Source organism: Panthera tigris, chromosome A1 (genome assembly GCF_018350195.1).
Source record: "Panthera tigris isolate Pti1 chromosome A1, P.tigris_Pti1_mat1.1, whole genome shotgun sequence".
Taxonomy (NCBI): domain Eukaryota; kingdom Metazoa; phylum Chordata; class Mammalia; order Carnivora; family Felidae; genus Panthera; species Panthera tigris.
The window spans coordinates 98006822-98028310 of NC_056660.1; the positions used below are offsets into that span (position 1 = coordinate 98006822).

General features: G+C 38.2%; 1 long non-coding RNA gene across 1 annotated transcript in view; it reads left to right on the top strand.

Annotated features, from left to right (window-relative positions):
- The window catches only part of LOC122231262, a 261729-nt gene that overhangs the window by 13377 nt on the left and 226863 nt on the right, over positions 1-21489 (top strand). Inside the window, exon 2 of the long non-coding RNA XR_006208449.1 lies at positions 2770-2875. This is a non-coding gene — a long non-coding RNA (uncharacterized LOC122231262). The remainder of the gene's footprint in view (positions 1-2769; positions 2876-21489) is intronic.

Below are 21489 nucleotides of genomic sequence, written 5' to 3' on the forward strand. Positions count from 1 at the left end.
TTAAAAATAGACCTACCCTATGACCCAGCAATAGCACTGCTAGGAATTTACCCAAGGGATACAGGAATACTAATGCATAGGGCCACTTGTACCCCAATGTTTATAGCAGCACTTTCAACAATAGCCAAATTATGGAAAGAGCCTAAATGTCCATCAACTGACGAATGGATAAAGAAATTGTTGTTTATATACACAATGGAGTACTCGTGGCAATGAGAAAGAATGAAATATGGCCTTTTGTAGCAACATGGATGGAACTGGAGAGTGTGATGTTAAGTGAAATAAGCCATACAGAGAAAGACAGATACCATATGGTTTCACTCTTATGTGGATCCTGAGAAACTTAACAGAAACCCATGGGGGAGGGGAAGGAAAAAAAAAAAAGAGGTTAGAGTGGAAGAAAGCCAAAAATTATTTTTCAATTCACTGGATTGGTGCAATTGTCCATTCACTTGGAAGAAGATAAACTTTGTCCGTATTTCACATGATCAAAAAAATTACTAAAAGTAGACCAAAACAGAAACTATAAATTCTGTAGTAGGGAAAGCTTTTCCATACATGACATAAACCTCAAAAACCATAAGGGGTGAGATGGACAGATATGGGCACATTAGCATTAAAAACATTGAATGGTTAAAGACCGTTTAACAAAGTTAGAAGGGAAAATGGGTAGAAACATTTAGAAGGTAATTGAATAGGAAAAAGTGTAATACTTTCACTATATAGAAAAAATGCAACAAAATATATGACAAAAAAAAACCTCAACAGCCTAGACCAGAAGTAGACAATAGTTAAAGAGTAACAGTTCACGTTTGAATTGGAGTGACTAAAAAACATCTGGGGTGCCTGAGTGGCTCAGTCATGATCTCAAGGTTCCTGGGATGGAGCCCCATGTTGGGCTCTGTGCTCATAGCATGGAGCCTGCTTGGGATTCTCTCTCTCCCAGTCTCCTCCCCCTCCCCCACTTGTGCACTCTCACTCTCTCTCTCTCAAAATAAATAAATAACCATTAAAAATTTTAAAAATATTATAAAAATAAACACTATAAAATGCAAATCAAAATGACAGTTTTTTTTCTATCAAAAATGCATAAATCCGCTTAAGCATTATTGGCATCAGTTTTGGGGGATTAATGCAATGGAATGCTACTCATATGGAAATGACATATATGTTTATATGCTGACTTGTAAAGATAGTTCATAATAAAGGATTTATAACAAAGCATGTTGTAAAATTCCATTCTTTTGGTAGAAAACTAAACAAAATTAGCTGTGTCCATATGTTTGTGTGTTTATTCTCATCTTTCTAAGTTTCTAGCTATGACATTAAACACAAAATGTGTTGATATATAAATACATAGATGTATGGATAGAATAAGGTATTGATACTTCTAAATACCAATACTAAATACTAAATACACTGGAGAAAGGAAAGAGGAGATTTTTTTCTTTTATATACATTTAAAACGTTATGAAAGAATAATTGGATTATAAGTGATTTCTTTAACTTGTTAATGTAATCCTCTTGTATAATCGGAAGAAATTAACATTAATACAGTGATTTCAAATTTCTTTTTAAAAAATGTTTATTTATTTTGAGAGACAGAGAGTGAGCAAGCACAAGGAGGGGAGGGGCAGAGAGAGAGGGAGGGAGAGAGAGAATCCCAGGCAGATTCTGCACTGTTAGCGTGGAGCCCCCCCACCCCTCACCCCCTGAACTTGGGGCTGGATCTCACAAACCGCAAGATCATGACCTGAGCTGAAATCAAGAGTCTGATGCTTAGCTGAATGAGGCATTCAGGTGACCCTCAAATGTCTTTTGTAAATTGTGAAATACAGACTTCTGGAATTTTAGCTGTATTATATATTGTATATTGCTTGGGCTTATAAAAAATACTCTTTTTAAATGTTTAGTTTTGAGAGAGAGAGAGAAGAGAGAGACAGAGCACGAGTGGGGAGAGAGGCAGAGAGAGGAGACACAGATTCTGAAGCAGTTTCTAGGCTCCAAGCTGTCAGCACAGAGCCCAAACCAGGGCTTGAACCCACCAACTGCGAGATCATGACCGGAGCTGAAGTCGGACACTTAACCAACTGAGCCACTCAGGCACCCCTAAAAATATCTCCAAAAATTATCATACTCTTTACTAACAGTGGGGAAAAAATAGCAAACTGGAACGTAAATACTAATGCCTTAAACATAGCATACATCTGTAAAACAATAAGGGTATATACCCTATCAAACATGAGAAAATGCACCCAAACGAATGTTAAAGCATGGAAATACAAACTTCAGCCTACCAGGCATGCATGGACTCAGCTCGCATCCGTTTGTGTATGTATAATTTTATGTTGGTCACTGATAAGAACTGGGATAATTGCACATGTGTAGGAAAAGGTCTTGAAGGATAAATGCAAACTAAGAACAGTGCTTCTTTGTGGAGAGGAAAGGTGACTGGTATTAAGGTAGAGCTAAAGGGACTTAATTACCTTATTTGTAGTTGCATTTAATGAAGAGAATGTATTCATATATTAATTTGTATAATTCAAATTTCGGAATAAATAATACATTTGAAAGGTTTTTGAGGGTGATAGATCTCTCTTTCAGCCATGGGAAATTCCTGGGAAGGACTAAGTACTGACACCTGTCAGTAGGCCATCCTCACAAAAGCAGGGAATTAGCTTTTTAAAGCTAATTTAAAGCCCTGCATGGGGGGATCTGAACGGGAGAACGCCGTGCTTGTTACAGTTTGTCCGCTTCTTCTCTGTGCAGCTACTCCAGCATTCTGGTGGGCCTCTTTTCCTGGTGGAGATGTCTAAGAGAGAGGTCAGTGGTACAAACTATAATCCTCACAACTGAAGATTCAGGCCTGCGAGTGGTAAGTAACGTCTTCCTCTATTGACATTCTAGATTGCCCTCACTCTCAGAACTTTGCTGTCCTAAGTGGTTTACTCGGTGGAGTGATCTAGACCCTCTACACTGAGGGCTCTGAGTTCTTGTCACATCCTTCTCAGGCTCTTGAGCTTTTCCATGTAACTTAAAAAATTAACAGAGGAATACCAAGAGATACTCAAAGGGTTCACTTTGGTGCCCCAAAATGGCTCCCCACCCTCCTCAGGTGACAGAAGCTGTATCTTCTGATAAGAGCCAGTGGTTCCTGCCAGCATGATGATTCTTGCTCTTGCCCCCTAATCCCTTGGCACTGAGACCCCAACAGACGAGGGAGGTAGCTGTAACTTAAGGATCGGTGGGATTCTTGCTGTATCGTAATGCTCCTTTAAGAACCAATACTTGTAAACCTACAAAGCTCAGGACTGTGAATGCCCAGATATTGAGAGTTATAGGTTTATGTGCATTATTGTGTGTTTACATAAACATATATATATATGAATATGATTTTATATCTATGTAACTTTGCAAATAGATTACATATAAAAATTGTATATACACATATCTCTATAGCTCCCTGTATTTCCTAACTCTGTTTGCTGAAAGACCATGAACTATGACACTCTGTTAGTAATGTATACACCAAACACTTGGATTTGATTTCTAGAAACAATCTTCCACTAAAAGGAACCAAGGCTCCTTAGATTATAGAGCTGGAGCCGGTGAGCATATAACAGGGGTATTAAGGTTAGCATATAATATATTGTTATGCATAAAATAATTAAATGGTTAAAGGCTGATTGAAACATGGCAAAAAAAAAAACCAAAAGCAAAAACACAGATGTAAGTTTGAAGGAGCTCACCAACCGTATGACAGTTTAAACATCAAAATAGATAATGAGAGTGTGAGATTGCTACTTAATGAATAAAAGAGAAATCCACCACTCCACACTTGTATAAGTAGATAAATAAGGAAGAAGGAAAAGGACTTCAGAGTAGATTATCAATGATAGATAAAGAAGAAATGATGAAATACACAATCATTGTTTAGCAACTATCACCTGGGTAGTAGGCACAGGTGAGAACCATCAGTTAAAGGCTTGCCTGTAGGGGTTTGATGAGGAACAGAATATCGATGTAATCAAAATACCTCCCCATGAGATAGTAATCAAAATACCTCCCCATACAATAGTAACCAAAACAAGGGGAGGAAGCTTTACTGCAGTGCATGATGCTGAGAACAGCACTGCCATCCAACTCTGGGACCTCAACTTCCGTGATAGTATTTCTTTATCCTTTCTGGCCCAGCCATCTTGTGCAAAAGCGTGTTTCCATTGAAGAAACTGGCAGAAACCAGGTGATAATTTGAATATCACCAGTGGTGGGACATTACCCGAGTGTGCCTCTGGATGCGATGCTCAGTCTTGTCATGAGGAAATGTCAGACACCAAGGGCTATCCTATAGCATGAAAGCCTTGAAGCCCCTCAAGCGCTGGCGAAATGAGGAGAAACTAATCAGATTGCAGGAATCTGATGAGACATGTCGGCTAAATGCAGTATTGTTGGGTAGGTTGCTGGAACTTAATGGTTAAAGAGATATTATTAGGTTATGTTAAATTTTGGGATCTATGTGTTGGGTCAATTTTGTTAGCACTGTTATTTAACTGAATAGAAAGGGTGTGTGGTCATAACATATAGAGGTTTCTTTATTTTTGGAGAAAACACTACAGTATTTAGAGGTGATAGGGCATCCCATCCAATAGAAGAAAAAAGTCCATATATACAGAGAGAGAATGGGAAGGTAATGAGGCAAATGCAGTGAACCATTAACAATTGGGGATTTAGGTAAAGAGGATATGGGGGTTGCTTTTGCTATTCTTGCAATTTATTATGTATGTTGACCATTATTTCAAAATTTAAAACATAAAATTTCAAAAAAAATTTTGCCTAAGATTTACTATTATATCAGAAGAATCCTTTTCCCTGAGTAGCTTTTTTTCTAATATTGTACATTGTACTTAAAGACTATAGTATGTGCATAATCTTTGGTAAAGAGTTAAACCTAAAGAAATTTTAAAAATCTGTTAGTGCTATGAATTAAATATTTCAGGAAATGGTTCTTTCATTAAATCGATGTGGTAGGTGGTGCTAATGGCCATTTTCTAACACTGAATACAAAGAGACCAAAAGGCTAAAGGAAGCTGGCATGAAAGCAAAAGCAAACCAAACATTCTAATATACTCTTGATTTTCTCTGGAAGCCACATGTTTTCAATCTAGATTCAAGTTTTTATTTTACTGACTTATAGTTGATGTACAGGATTATATTAGTTTCAGGTATACAGCATAATTCAATATTTTTAGGCATTACAAAATTAGGGGTCTAGTTGCCATCTGTCACCCTACAAAGTTTTTACAATATTATTGACTATATTCCCTGTGTTGTACATTGCATCTCCACGATGTACTTATTTTTTTAATTTTTTAAAAGTTTATTTTTTTTTTGAGAGTGAGAGAGACAGAGCACAAGTGGGATAGGAACGGAGAGAGAGAGGGAGACACAGAATCCGAAACAGGCTCCAGGCTCCGAGCTGTCAGCACAGAGCCTGAAGCGGAGCTCAAATTCACGGACTGTGAGATAATGATCTGAGCGAAGTTGGTTGCCTAACCAACTGAGCTGCCCAGATGACCCTACAACGTACTTATTTTTTAACTGGAAGTTTGCACCTCTTAATCTCCTTCGCCTCTTACTCCCATCCCTCCACTTCCCTCCCTGCTGGGGACCACCAGGTTGTTCTCTCTATCTACGAATCTTTCTCTGTTTTGATTGTTTCATTTTTGAGATCCTGCGTATGAGTGAAATGGCATAGTATTTGTCCTTCTCTGTCTGATTTATTTCACTCAGCATAGATTAAAAGTACTAAACTTTTTTTTTTTCTTTTTACTGCTTTCCTGTATGTTTACTTTGTGCAAAAACTCTTCATTTTTTCCCCAGTGTTCTTTATAGCTTTTTCTGGGAGAGAGCTCTGTAACTTTAGTATGTATTTATAGTTTTGAAATAGCTCTTCTCTCCTTAATCCTTTTGTTTACTCCCATAAATGAGTCATTGACGTTTCCCAACAGTTACTGGGAAACAGAGGCCTGCTTCTTGTTAATGTCACAAGTAGTCTTTTCCTGGAAATGAACATGTGAGCAAACCTAAGTCCAAAAGGAATTTAATAAGTATCTCTTTCAGACCAACAGTAAGTAATGTTTTCTTAGAGAATATCATGTATTCTTGGTTTTTTATTTTTAAATGTGCTTGTATAAATCCCACTGAAGAAAACTCAGATCCTCTGGCTATCTCTACTTTAATACAGTATTTTAAAATATAGCTTCAGTTAAAGGGAAATGTCGAGTTTTTCACTTAGTACTTCCCAAACCAGATTTCATTCACTGTTAGTTCAGGTATTTAGTTCTAGTTCCTATTTCAAAGCCCAAATGATCATACTTACAGTATACTGACTTCTGTGGGAATGTATGTCTTTTGGCAATTTGCTTGATAATTGGACTACAATTTTTTTTTTTTTTTTTTTTTTTACTGGATCCTACTAGCTTCTTTATCAAAGGCACTCTGAATCCTAATACTTGGCTTCCCTAGCCCTTCCTTTTCCCTATCTTGAATCTTTTATCTTGCTCTCCTGCTGGGTGAGTGGTATTAACTATATGAAATTACCTACTTAGATCTCTTTAGTTTTAATCTCTCCCAAACTATCTGTGGCAGGGCAAGGGGAGAGGGGGGGAGTAAGAAAGCTGGGAAGAAAAGGACTCTCCTTCCCTTCCCAGCATGATCCAGAAAACCAATGCTCTTCCTGTTCCTTCTGTGCTGTTGTATCTATCTTTGTAGCATGTCATTTAAAAAAGGTCATGGTGAGATCTCAGATAGGAAAAATGAAAAAAGACACTAATTTTTCTGGGAAGGAAACACACACACATACACATACACATACACACACACACACACACACACACACACACACACACACAGGTAAAAGTGGTCTTTTTTTTTTTTTTTTTTTTTTTTAAACCTCATTACTTTGTGTGATAATCGGTTTAGGAAGAGAATTGAGATTTGCTCCAGGCAGGTGATGTTCTGCAGGTAAGCCAATATTCTTTTCCTCGGAGGCTGTCTTTGTTCATGTGCAGCTTGAGAAGACTCTTGCTCAGGACTTTGACCTCAACTTTGTAGTTTCACTGACCCTACATTGTTTCACTGGCAAGTATAAAACACCTTCTTTGTAAGTTTTCTGGAATGCATACATATTTTCTTCATAGTTGTTTTTCTTAAAATGTTACTTGTCTTCAAACAGTTTTGATATTGCCCCCCCTCACCGTGAGTAGATATGCAATTCTGACCCTCAGGGTGTATCAAGGAGGGAGCGTCAATGCAGAGAGTTAGTGATGAGAGTGGGTATAGAGCCCTCACTGCGGAATGTGCCAGACTCATTTTCCCTAAGTTTTCTAGGTACCTTAGAGGACAGGCTTTGTCATCCTTTTCATGGACTTGGAAATGAGGTCCTTAGAGGTTAAGTAACATAGTAAGGCTGCCATTGTTCTCTCAGCTTGGAATGTCCTCACTTCTCAAGCATGACCCTTGTTTGTTCAGTGTTGAGGCTCCCATTCAAGGTCCCACTTTCCTGGCTCCATCAAAATAATTCCACTTGCTTCCTGAGCTCCAGATACTCATGGTGACATTATTTCCTTCATAGCGTTTATCACCTCTGACTTTTAAAAAAAATTTTTTTAAATGTTTTTATTTATTTTTGAGACAGAGAGAGAGCGTGAGCAGGGGAGGGGCAAAGAGAGAGGGAGACACAGAATCTGAAGCAGGCTCCAGGTTCTGAGCTGTCAGCACAGAGCCCGAAGAGGGGCTTGAACCCGCGAACCTCGAGATCATGACCTGAGCCGAAGTCGGTCGCTCAACCAACTGAGCTACCCAGGCGCCCCAATTACCTCTGACTTTTTTGAGCTTCAAGACAGAATAAAATTTGCTTGTCCTCTTGACTGTTGTATTCCCAGCTTGTAACATGGTTTGTCAGATGGCTGTTTTGGGTTGAATGAATGAACACACTCAGGTTGCATTCATCGTAGGCCCTAGTTTACAAGGCAGCCATGAGCCCTCTGCAGGAGTGTCAGGGCAACTACTTCAACAGACTTCCCCTAGTTGTGCCGAAGATTTGTTTTTTCTGCATAAACCCTGAAGAACCAGATTCTGACACACCTTGAATACTGTGAACAATGTCTCCAACCCATTGATGAATCTCAGATGGGTCTGTTCTTGGCCTGAAGGTAGATTCTTAGCAAAATCCTGCTTCCTATTCATGTTACTGCTTAAGCACAATGTTCAGTCTCTTGTGATGTTAATATTGTATAATTTTTCTGTTGGTACTGTTGCCGGTAAGCATGTGCATAACATCAAAGGAATACTGTTATGGATGATTATGGTCAAAAGGTAAAATCTTTGGCCACAAAAGGAAAGTTTCTCTTGGGGACATAAACTGATCCAATACAGGAGGAACTGACATTTTCATTCCTGACACTGAAAACAACTGAAACAAACAACATAGATGCTTACCACCCTTTTCAACCACTTAGCATAATTTGCACTTATGTGAAGGGAGTTGGATAAGACATGAAGTTCCCGTTTATATTTTACCTAATCCTTTTTTTTCTTTTTATCCATGATTTAGAAATACCTAGAATCCCTTTTCACTCACAACACTTGGAGCTCATGATGGCATATTTGTTCAATCTTGATTATCTTGTCTCCATGTGTTTGTTGTGTATTCTCCTTTATTTTGGTGCTGGGCAGTGAGTAAACAGAGCAAAACTTGTTTGCTAATACTCTTTATTTTATACCCTGTAACTTTCATATTTCTTTCTCACATTGTAAATGTCTTTGGCATTATTGCTTCACCTATGGCTCTTCTTTATTGCGAAGTCTGTAAATACATAAACCTCTCTTATTCTGGAGAAACTATCTTTTTATTATTTCTGGCTTAACTTCCCAAATGCTGTTTTATTATCTACATTGTTCAATGAAATAAAATCTAAGTCTTGGGGGATCTGACAGAGACATCGTATGCATTGAGTTGAATTGCACCTGAAAACTGGGTGGATGAATTTCCTGATGAAGTGGAATATGCACTCAGTAGTAAATAGGATAATATGCTATTAGGAATAACCTCAGGGCACCTGGGTGACACAGTCAACTGAGTGTCTGACTGTTGATTTCAGCTCAGGTCATGATCTCATGGTTCATGAGTTTGAGCCCTCCGTGTTGACAGTGCGGAGCCTGCTTGGGATTCTCTCTCTCCCACTCTCTCTGCCCCTCCCTTCCTCATTCTCTCTTTCTCAAAATAATTACATTAAAAAAAACAAACAAAAAAAGAAACCGCATGACCTCAGGATAAATTTCAAACAAGAAAGAATGCTGAAGAATTGTAAAAATGATTGCCTTTCTACTTAAAAAATTCTTCCTTGTGGGGCACCTGGGTGGCTCAATCGTTTGGGCGTCCGACTTTGGCTCAGGTCGTGATCTCACAGTTCATGGGTTCAAGCCCCGCATGGGGCTCTGTGCTGACAGTTCAGTGCCTGGAGCCTGCTTTGGATTCTGTGTCTCCTTCTCTCTCTGCCCCTCCCCCACTTGTGCTCTGTCTCTCAAAAATAAATAAATGTAAAAAGAAAAATTTTTAAAATTCTCCCTTGCTCTTGTATTCTTCCTATAGTTACATTTTTGGTTTCTACAGCAGTTAGCAAGCTGTTTATTTCATCTTTATATTAGAACAAATTGTTTTTCATCTGTCTCCGTCTCTACCAGAAATTTCTTCCCAGAATATCATGAGCTGTGGAGGAAACACGTCTTGCTTATAGTCCTGCTTGAATAATTGCTCTTATTTCCTTTTGATCTTGATAAACCAATAAAAATTTATTCCAAATGAAATTTCATATCCTAATGTATCAGGAATCTTTTATAAAGTCTAAGTAAAAGCTACTTTTCTCTCTTATGTATTTTAGTGATTCTTGATAAAATGATTCTCCATTTCTCCTATTTATGAATGGTTAGCAAATCCATCCCATTGGTTACTCAGCATGTCATTTCTGTCAAATTGCTTTCAGATATTATAGTTTTGCTTTGCCACAAAAGGTTACACTTTAGCCTTCTAGACAGCAGTAGTGAATACTAGAGCCCTGTTTGTATTATTACCCTGATTGATAAATTAAAAAGTTAAAAATAGCACAATTTTCTTTGAGCTAAAGCACTGTGTTGACATCTGCCACTCTGATGAAATGAATTGGCTTTAGGAAAATATGCTCTGTATGTTTTAAAAATAGCATAAAAATTAGCTCTCAGTTCTTAAAATTTTTAATTGTGGTTTGCTATATTTTTTATTATAGGAATTGTATCAGAGGTTTACAAAATTTTTCTTAGATTTTTTAAAAAGGTAGTCTCTGTTTTTGTAAGTTGCAGAATTTGTGTTTTATTCCATGAATTTGTGTTGGAGTCTTACAAAAATTTTTCCCTCAATTACATTTGAAAATTACATCCTTTTCCTTTTCAAATAAAAGTTAAGCAGGGGCGCCTGGGTGGCTCAGTCAGTTAAGCATCGGACTCTTGATTTCGGCTCAGGTCATCATCCACTGTATGTGGAATCAAGGCCCGCATTGGGCTCCATGCTGACAGAGTGGAGCCCGCTTGGGCTTCTCTGTCTCTCCCTCCCCTGCTTATGTTCTCTTTCTCTCAAAATAAATAAAATTACAAAGAAATTTTAAAAAGCAATGACCTGATTTTTAAAAGAATACACTAGATACGAATGAAAGCAAATTATCCGGAAGAGAAACCACAACTGAAAATCAGGGCTACATACTATAGCACATATATTTCTATCAGGAACATTAGCTGTTATAGACCCTGTTTTGTGTACTTTCTTTCTTAAAATTAAAAATCTTAACACATTTGGTGGCTGAATGGATAAAGAGTGACTTATTCATACAATGGGAATAAAAAAGAAATGCTAATGACATATTCAGCAACACGGATGATTTTTAAAATCCTTATGCTTAGTGAAGAAACTAGATACAACATACGACATATTTTATGATTCTATTTATATGCCATTCTAGTGAAGGCTTAGCTACAAAGATAGAAATAAGGTCAGTGGTCACCATGGGCCAGGGTCAGGAGAAAGAATTTGTTTGTAGACGGGCACGTGGGATTTTTTTGGAGTGATGGAAATGCTTTATTATTTAATATATATGCGTTTATCAAAGCTCTTAAAACTATACCCTAAGTATTAACTTCACTGCATATTATATTTCATTGAAGCTTTCCTAAAGCAGACAAGTTTGCTTATAGGTGAATTTACTCAACTGTTATGGATATTTGAGAAGATACACTTTCTTAATCAGCTGTCTCATCAAATAAAATAAACTTTCTCTATAATTGAAAGATGTCCAGCATCTTGAACAAAACCAACTTTCTTTTAAATATGCAAGGTTAGCTTTCAGAGAACTAGAGGAACAACTTGGATGTGCCGAGGAAAGCATGCGTGTTTAAGTTAGCTAAGTCTTCATTTTCCAGAGCAAAAATAAGTAGGCACTTTGAATAAGTGTAGAAAGAGGATTTTGATGTTATTCAGATGTTCAGAAGTCATCATTCGAAGAGCCCAAGTGTGAAGTGGTTTCACATGGTAACTTCACAGTCCAGACTTCGAGACGGAGAATCGAGCAAAGGTTGTTGCTTTTTATTCATAAATCCCTGTGTGTTCCTAGATTGTTGAACCAGGTGGCCTCATTGGCATCGTTTAATCAGCTGTGCTGGATATCTTCTGTCTTTTCACATCTATTTCCCACTGTTCCTCATGGCTCTCTTCTTATTAGGTTGATCTGTGTGGTTTGTGTCAACAGACTCTCACACCCTCAAGCCAATGGAGATGTTGAAAGCAGGGAAGAGAGTGAGATCTGATGATTTCATCTGGTGGTTGCTCTGTAAGCTGCATCAGAACACCTGTCACGTCACTAATTGCCACCCCTCCTATCCAGGTGGCTTTCTGTACTCAAAATCTCTTTCTTTCTCTCTTAAGATAACTTCTTCCTCTCCTCTTTTCACTGGGCTTAGGGATTTTTTTAAGGGTATTTATTTTGAGAGAGAGGAAGAGAGACAGAGGGCATGAACAGGGGAGGGGCAGAGGGAGAGAGAATCCACAGCAGGCTCCACACTTACAGTGCAGAACCCAATGTAGGGCTCAAGCCCTACAGATGATGAGATCATGACCTGAGCCAAAATCGAGAGTGGGACGCTTAACCAAATGTATCACCCAGGCACAGGTTTATTTCATTCTAACCCTATTTCCCTTCTCTCATTTTCCTGCTCTCTCTAGGCAATCATCCCAATGCACTTCATTTATCTTCATTACAGATGTAGAAACTGAGGCTCAGAGAGATCTCACAGCAAGTCATTACCAGATCTGGAATTCATACTTAATTCTCTTGGACTCCAAAAGCCATATGATGGACCCTCCCATAGTTGATTTTATCAGTTTTCCTATCATAAAGATGGAAGAAAATGTATACACATTTACTCATTGCATTTCTAAACACTGAACAAGAGATAATTTGCAAAAATTTTATGGAGGCAAAATTGACATAACATTATATTCGTTTCAGGTGTAACAGCATAATGATTTCATATTTGTACACAATGGGAAATGACTGCCACAATAAATTTAGTTAAGATCCATAACCATACATAGTAACAGGTTTTTTTTTGTTGTTGTTGTTATGGTGAGAACTTCCAAGATCCACTATCCTAGCTACTTTGAAATATGCAATACAGTATTCTTAACTATAGTTGCCATGAGGCACTTAATATTACATCACCATGACTTACTCATTTAGCAAGAGCTACTTTGAAGGCAAAGTAAAAAATGCAAGTCTTACTGCCCTATGTTATCCTCTGATTTGGAAAAGATACACAACCAGAAAGACTTAAATGAGTTGAGTGGGTGCAGGATGAAGTATCATGAATTTTTTTTTTTATGTGGACAAAAAAAATGAACTAATAGGTTCTTTCTAGAAATGAAACTACATAATTTTCATGATTATAATGAAAACCAATTGTATTGCATAAACCTCTTATTAATGGTTGATTATAACCCTTTCCAAACATTTGCCTATGTAAAAGCTTACATGACTAAGCATACTCTTATGTTCCTAATATTTCTCCTCCCCCACCTCATAGTATTCTGCTTGTTGAAAGGAAACAATGAAATTGAAGGGGTTAACATGCAGAATTGTTAGAAGACTTTTTAAACACATACCAAATTAGATTTCTGAACATCATTTTTAGGGGAAACAGGCTGTGCATGTTCTAATTGGCCTATTTTTCCCTTTCTTCCTTCTATCCTTCCTTCCTTTCTTCTTTTTAAAGTTTGTTTGTTTATTTATTTATTTGTTTATTTAGAGAGTGTGTGAGCACAAGTGGGGAAGGGGCAGAGAGAAAGGGAGAAAGAGAGACTCTAGAGCAGGCTCTGCACCATCAGTGTGGAACCCCATGCAGGGCTCTAATTCATAAACCCTGAGATCATGACCTGAACCCAAATCAGGAGTCAGATGCTTAACTCACTGATTCACCCAGGTATCCCTGGACTTTTTTTTTTTTAACTCATCTGAGAGGACTGCCCAGATATCAATCATGAAAACCCCAGGTATTCGCAAATTGTGTGAGTGTTCATGGCTAATGTGGAAACCAACCATGGTGTCCACCTAGAGGGAACTTTAGCATTATGCTATATGAAACTTAAGTGTCAGAGCCTCTTGCTTGGAAGGGCCCCTTTCCAAGCCCTGCACCTTAATTGTATTTATCATTTTATGTATTTTTCTTCCACTTGCATTCCAAAAATATATTTTATAGAATTACAGTTACACGTAGAACCCAAAACCTGGATACCTGAGTTCACTTTCTGGAAGTAGTGATACATGGGTATAGATATAGACTGCGTATAGACTGTGTATAGACTCATTCTATCATGTTAGATTTTGATACAAGTTTAACTTCAAAAAGAAGGTAGTCCAAATATATTACCAAGAATGCACATAAAACTACTTTCTTTAATAAAAATTTGAATTTATTTTTAAAGATAGAAAAAGCTTCCCCTCTGTAGTCTTAGTATTGGTGAGACACTAAACATGAAAATGTAAATGTTAAAATAAGTGATCTATGTTAAGTCTGTGATTAAGCATTTAACTTCTGTGGACAGCAATTGCCAGTGTTCGTTATGGCCTGTCAAATTCTACTTGGCACCCATAATGTAACAACTATATTCCATTAAATGAGGGGTTCCCTCCTCCTTTTAAACCATACACATGGAATTCTACACGTATTGTTGTCACATTCCTGAGTTAGGTGTTTAGAATCTTTGTTATATTTATTAAATTCAGAAGTCACCATTTCTGAATATCCAGTCTCTCTAGTAATAGTGTTCAATAATGTATAACAGTATTTTTATTTAAAGAAATACATTATGTAAATCTAAAGAAGGAAAAAAATTAAACTTGAGAAAATGACCAAATTTTTATTTTATATATACTATATATTATACATATATATGGCTTTTCTCTGACATTAGAGTGTGGAACCAGAGTCTTGGAATCTGATCAAAGTGTTAAAGAATTTCAGGGGTATCACACAGAAAGGAAGCATGAAATCTCATAGATAGTGCCACCAGTAATACAGAGGGCTAATGAGGATTGCTGTGGATGGAATTAAAAAAAAAAAAATAATGTCAAGCCTCAATTATGCCAGTAAAAAATTTATTTAAGTAAACTTGGTAAATGTTTTGCCCCTTTAACATCTGAGTGATTTAAGTAAATGGATAACTTTCCTCGGCATTTCTGTTTATCAGAGAAGCCACCATAAACCTTCCACTTATGACCTTAGACTGGAATTGATTACTTTCTGAAGTGAATAATCCTGTAAGAAAAGAATACATGAGGCTCTAAGGACAAACAGTTCTCTCAAACCACGTGTATTTAACATCTGTGGTTTCTTCCCTCAATTTTATGTGCTCTTATTTAAGTAGCAGTGATTTCCCTCAGGTCTAGAGTAAGCCATTTACTTCAACACTTGGATTTCTCTACGGGGAAGGTAGTTTGGGAGACACATTGAGAGTTTAGGGCTAGAGTCATGCCTTTGAATGCCCTGGGCAGTAAAAGAGCCCCAGACTACTGTAGGAACTAGGAGGACTATTTGTCAGGAGCATTTTAGGACACTGAGGCCATGTGGTTATGATAAAGAAAGAATCTGGATAATAACGACTGGTTGTCTTATTGATGCTGAGCACACTATGTATGTCCATATCTTTGTAGTTTGTTCATTGTCCTGTTTTAGGTCTTTCTAAACTCACTGTGCCCATGCTTGAGTCTAAACTTCAGATCCACTTCTCATCGAATTGCCTTCTGAATACTCAAGTCTACATTCAGGTTTTGAATGTAGATGGGTTCGAGAGCATGCCATGGTCTCCCTTATATTTAGGTTTAAGTTTGTTGCAGATGCTAAACTAAGATGCTTCATTCACTCGTTATTAACTCATTCACTCATTCATTCTCTAAATATCTGTGTTGTGTGTGTGTTCCAGGCATTGTTCTGAATGCTAGAGAGAGATTTTAGTAGTTGATATCGACCACTGGAATTGATTTTCAAACAGCCAGTAAATGCCTCCTGAATGAATGAATGAGTGAATAAATAAGTAAATAAATGATAAAGCACATGTACATAGAAATAGAACATACTGTAATAAGGGAACAAAATTTTAATTAGGTATCTACAGCAAGTACACATTCCACATCCTATGTTATTACGAAAGTCTCTTAGAAGGAACTTCCAACCATTTGTGGTATGAATATAAGATATTTTATGAAAAAACTGAGGCACAGAAAATAGTGCTTTATTTTATGAGCTCTGGAAATAGTTTCCTTTTACTAGAAGGAAATAGTATTTTCGTTCCTTGAAAATATTTGAAAAATTGCAAACCTTGCCTTCACAAACCATATTTTTGGGGTAGAGGAGATCAAGCCCTGCCCTTCACTTTTGTTCTAATAAATGTGAGCCTATGATATTGTGAATCTTTACATTTGTCTGAAGTACACCCTTGTAGAAGATCAGCACAAGCTCTTTGGTTATAGGAATTATTTGTTGAATTCCTTTCTAAAAAATAAATTCGTCTGTAATGTGGATGTCCCAAATCTCACCTGTATTTTCTAAACTACAGCCATTCTTTGCTAACACTGTTAGTAGCCACAATACTCAAGGAAGCCATGTGGGAGGACTAAATTTCACAACAGGTTTGCATTTCCTCATAACCATGAGTGGCTGTGTATAACGTCTGAATCCTGTGTCCATCAGTTCTGAAATGTGATCTTGAGGAAGGTTTTCCATTATCCTATTATGCTCCATTTCCAAATCTGTATAACAGGAAAAATGAGGCACATATCAGTTAGTGGGTCATTTAATAGATATCCTATTATATTGGTCTCATGCAAACCAGTAACAGGGGATCTGAAAATGAGACCGGTGACCGAAAATTTTGAAGAAATTGAGAAAAAAAACGAAACAGGCTCTGTTGTCTTGTCCAGTAGTACACATTAAAGGAGGAATTGAGGGGCACCTGGGTGGCTCAGTCAGTTAAGTATCTGACTGAGTGGCTGAGGTTATGATCTCACAGTTTGTGGGTTCTAGCCCTGTGTTGGACTCTGTGCTGACAGCTTGGAGACTGGAGACTGCTTCAGTTTCTGTGTCTCCCTTTCTCTGCCCCTCCCCAACTTGCACTCCATCTCTCTCTTTCTCAAAAATAAATAAAAAATATTAAAAAAAATGAAAGGAGGAATCTATTCCTGAAATCATTGTTTCACTATATGCTAACTAATTTGGATGTAAATTTTAAAAAATAAAAAATAAAATTAAAAAAAAATGAAAGGAGGAATTGAAATGTGTTCAGCCTTAATAAATCTATAGGTGAATGACTTTGAAACTTGCATTTTAAAACTTAGCTTTTGGTTAGCATAATACCCTTCATTTCTACCCACGTTGCTACAAATGGCCAGATTTCATTTTTTCTCATTGCCAAGTAGTGTTCCATTGTATATATCAACCACTTCTTCTTCTTCTTTTTTTAATATGAAATTTATTGTCAAATTGGTTTCCATGCAACACCCAGTGCTCATCCCAACAGGTGCCCTCCTCAATACCCATCACCCACTTTCCCCTCCCTCCCACCCCCCATCAACCTTCAGTTTATTCTCAGTTTTTAAGAGTCTCTTATGGTTTGCCTCCTTCCCTAACTTTTTTTTTTCCTTCCCCTCCCCCATGGTCTTCTGTTAAGTTTCTCAGGATCCACATTACAGTGAAAACATATGGTATCTGTCTTTCTCTCTATGACTTATTTCACTTAGCATAACACTCTCCAGTTCCATCCCCGTTGATACAAAAGGTCATATTTCATTCTTTGTCTTTGCCAAGTAGTGTTCCATTGTGTATATAAACCACAATTTCTTTATCCATTCATCAGCTGATGGACATTTAGGCTTTTTCCATAATTTGGCTATTGTTGAAAGTGCTGCTATCAACATTGGGGTACAAGGGCCCCTATGCATCAGCACTCCTGTATCCCTTAGGTAAATTCCTAGCAGTGCTATTGCTGGGTCATAGGGTAGGTCTATTTTTAATTTTTTGAGGAACCTCCACACTGTTTTTCAGAGCGGCTGCATGAGTTGGCATTCCCACCAATAGTGTAAGAGTGTTTCCGTTTTTCCACATCCTCTCCAGCATCTATAGTCTCCTGATTTGTTCATTTTAGCCACTCTGACCAGAGTGAGGTGGTATCTCAGTGTGGTTTTGATTTGTATTTCCCTGGTGAGGAGTGACGTTGAGCATCGTTTCATGTGTCTGTTGCCCATCTGGATGTCTTCTTTAGAAAAGTGTCCATTCATGTCTTCTGCCCATTTCTTCACTGGATTATTTGTTTTTTTGGGTGTGGAGTTTAAGTGAAATGAGTCAGGCAGAGAAAGATACCATATGTTTTCACTCATATGTGGATCCTGAGAAATTTAACAGAAGACCATGGGGGAGGGGAAGGAGGAAAATAAAGTTACAGAGAGGGAGGGAGGCAAACCATAAGAGACTCTTTTTTTTTTAAACATTTATTTATTATTGAGAGACAGAGAGACACAGAGAGTGAGCAGGGGAGTGGTAGAGAGAAGGGGAGACACAGAATCTAAAGCAGGCTACAGGCTCTGAGATGTCAGCACAGAACCCAATGTGGGGCCTGAACTCACAAACTGTGAGATCATAACCTGAGCCGAAGTCAGACACTTAACCGACTGAGCCACCCAGGTGCCCCAAGAGACTCTTAAATACTGAGAACAAACTGAGACTTGATAGGGGTGGGGGAGAGGGGAAAGTGGGTTATGGGCATTGAGGAGGACACCTGTTGGGATAAGCACTGGGTGCTGTATGTAAACCAATTTGAAAATAAATTGTATTTAATATAAGGAATAAAAAAATAAAAAGAATGTGTATAAAGAATAAAAAAAATAAAATAAAACTTAGCTTTTGGGTTAGCCCAATGCTAGCCACTGTTACCAAGAATCCTTAGCCAGGATAAGTCAATTTTTTTCTCACCCAGAAATCCAAGGCAGTTGTGACTTCTGTCAGGGACAGCTGTCTTCTCTGTTGTCTGTCACATAGGTGCTCATAATAATGGAAACTCTGATGAGGTCTTGAGGACATCATGGTAGTAATCCAAGTGAAACAAATGAGGTCAGATTTTGAGACATTTTGGTTCGCTAGGCCTGGAAATTGCATTTTAACACCATCTCATGGTCATGCGATAATGTGAGGAAGGCTGAAAAATTAGTGTCTGATTGTGTCCTTGAAGAAGAGAATATATATACTTGTGAATAGCAAGCAATTTTTGCCACAGGTTACCCTACTGCTTCTGAAATACTAATCAGTAGCCTATGCCTCATATTTAAAGCAGACCCATCCTTTTCCCAGTGAGACAACCTACAGCCCCTTTCCATCACTGCCCCCCTTTCCCAGTCCTTCACAGGATATCTGGAAGATGTCTACTTCTCTCAGTCAGGACCAGTCCTCTGTTACTATATTTTAAATCCTGTGACCTAGAAAATATCATACTTTAGTAAAGCAGGTGCATAGTAATCATAAGAAACCTCTACTTTGACAATGTGTGAATGGGAAACTCATGGCTTACTTTAGTGCAGAAAAATGCTGGAATCCTTCTGGAAAGGCAATCTTTAGACTTGTCTACACTGGCAGACAAGGAAGTTTCATGATTAGATATTGGTTCTGTGTTCTGGAAGAGCTTCCTCGTGAGTTGATCTCCATGGACTTAGCTCCCGTCCTCTGGAAGGATCTTCCTTCTATATTTACGTCTGCAGACACTTTTATTTTTTATTTAAAAAAAAATCTTTATTTATTTTGAGAGAGAGAGAGAAAGAGAGACAGAGAGAGAGAAGGAAGCACAAGTTAGGGAGGGACAGATACAGAGGGAGGTAGAGAATCCCAACCAGGCTCCCAGTGCTATCGGCACAGAACCCGATGCGGGGCTCAATCTCATGAACTGTGAGATCATGACCTAAGCCCAAATCAAGAGTCATATGCTTAACCCACTGAGCCACCTGGGTATCCCTGTCTGCAGACACTTTTAAAATGGGCCCTGGAGGGGTGCTTGAGTGGCTCAGTGGGTTAAGCATTGGAACTCTGCTTAGGTCATGATCTGCATTGGGCTCTGTGCTGACAACGATGAGTGTGTTTGGGATTCTTTGTTTCCCCATCTCTCTCCTCCTCCTCCACTCAAGCATGTGTGCTCAAAATAAATAAATAAACTTAAAAAAATTTTTTTAAAGTAAAATGGGTCCTGGAGAATATTCTCTTAGGGAGCTGCGCAGTTTCCAAAGTCCATTTCTTAATCTTATGCAATTGGGAGCCCAAGGATTGTTTTATATTCAGTCTTTTTTTTTTTTTAATTTTAATTTTATTTTTTGGGCTAAACTCATAGTTCTTGACTGTAGAATTACCTCAAAAAAAGTTTTGGGGGGTTCTAATTTAGTGGTTTACGTATATTCCAAGTGCTAGTAACCACAGACAATGTCTTTTTCCTTTTTTCTTTAGGTTTACTTCTCTAGCTTGCTTTATTTCTCTGCTTCTTTACTTCCATGCCTATTTCTTTCAACATAGTAGTAGTTGCCATCTGAACAAGAGGTTTTGGTAAGAAGGCAGCATCCTTAATTTTTGCTGCAGGGCTCAGTTCCTTGTCTAATGGAGAAAGCTTACTGTGACTTTGTGCTCAAAGCCTTTTTTTTTTCCAGTTTTGACCCTTATTAGGGGGTTTGAAGAAATTGGCTTCTCCAACACTGCCACACCGACAGTGGGAAATAGATGTGAAGAGACAGAAGATATCCAGCACAGCTGATAAACGTTGCTAATTTGGGTGTCACCATTTTGGCACCCTTGGTGTTTTTATTTATTCATTTTGAGAGAGCAAACAAGCAAGTGTGTGAGTAGGGGAGGGGCAGAGAGAGAGAGAGAGAATCCCAAGCAGGCACTGTGCTGACAGCCCTACTCAGGGCTCGATCTCACAAACAATGGGATCTTTACCTGAGCTGAAATCAAGGGTCAGATACTTAACCAATTGAGCCACCCACTTATGGCTTACTGTTTCTTACCCACTTACTGTTGCCATTTTCACCGCAGTGGACTTCAGTAACACAACACTCCCCTCATTCCAGTCTGTCCTAAGTAGGAAAGAGCATGGAGATACCCTAGAGAGATTTTCAGACCAAGGCTGGAAGAAGCACACTTCACTTTGGTTCACATTTCCTATTCATGCACACAGCCAGAACTAACTGTATGGAGGCTGGAAAATGTAATCTAGCTATGTGCCTAAAAGAGGAAGTTGATTTGGGTTAGGGCATCATGGACTCTGTCACATATTCTTGTGGATTTATTATGTACCTGTATTCACTTCCTGTCATATTATTATACCAAACCTGCAGTTTTTGCTGAGGTCTCCGTCTGAAGGGGAAACTTCCCAAAACATGACACCACAGTCTAGGTATACAGAAAAAAAGAATGAAAAAAAGAATGAAATGAAAGAAAAAGAATAATATCATGGTAGATTCTCACACCAAGAATTGAGGGCACTTGGGGCACCTGAATGGCTCAGTTAGTGAGGCATCTGACTTCGGCTCAGGTCATGATCTCGAGGTTCGTGGGTTCAAGCCCCTCATCGGGCTCTGTGCTGACAGCTCAGAGCCTGGAGCCTGCTTCGGATTCTGTGTCTCCTTCTCTCTCTGCCCCACCCCTGCTCATGCTCTGTCTCTCTCTCCCTCTTTCCCTCAAAAATAAAATTTAAAAATTTTTTTGTCTGTCTTTACCTCTGAATCTCCAGCACTAGTCGAGGACTGGGGAATTAGTAGGTGCTCAACATTAAATTGATGAACCGGTGAGTAAAATCATGATGCATGAATCAGAATCTGAGTTGCTTAA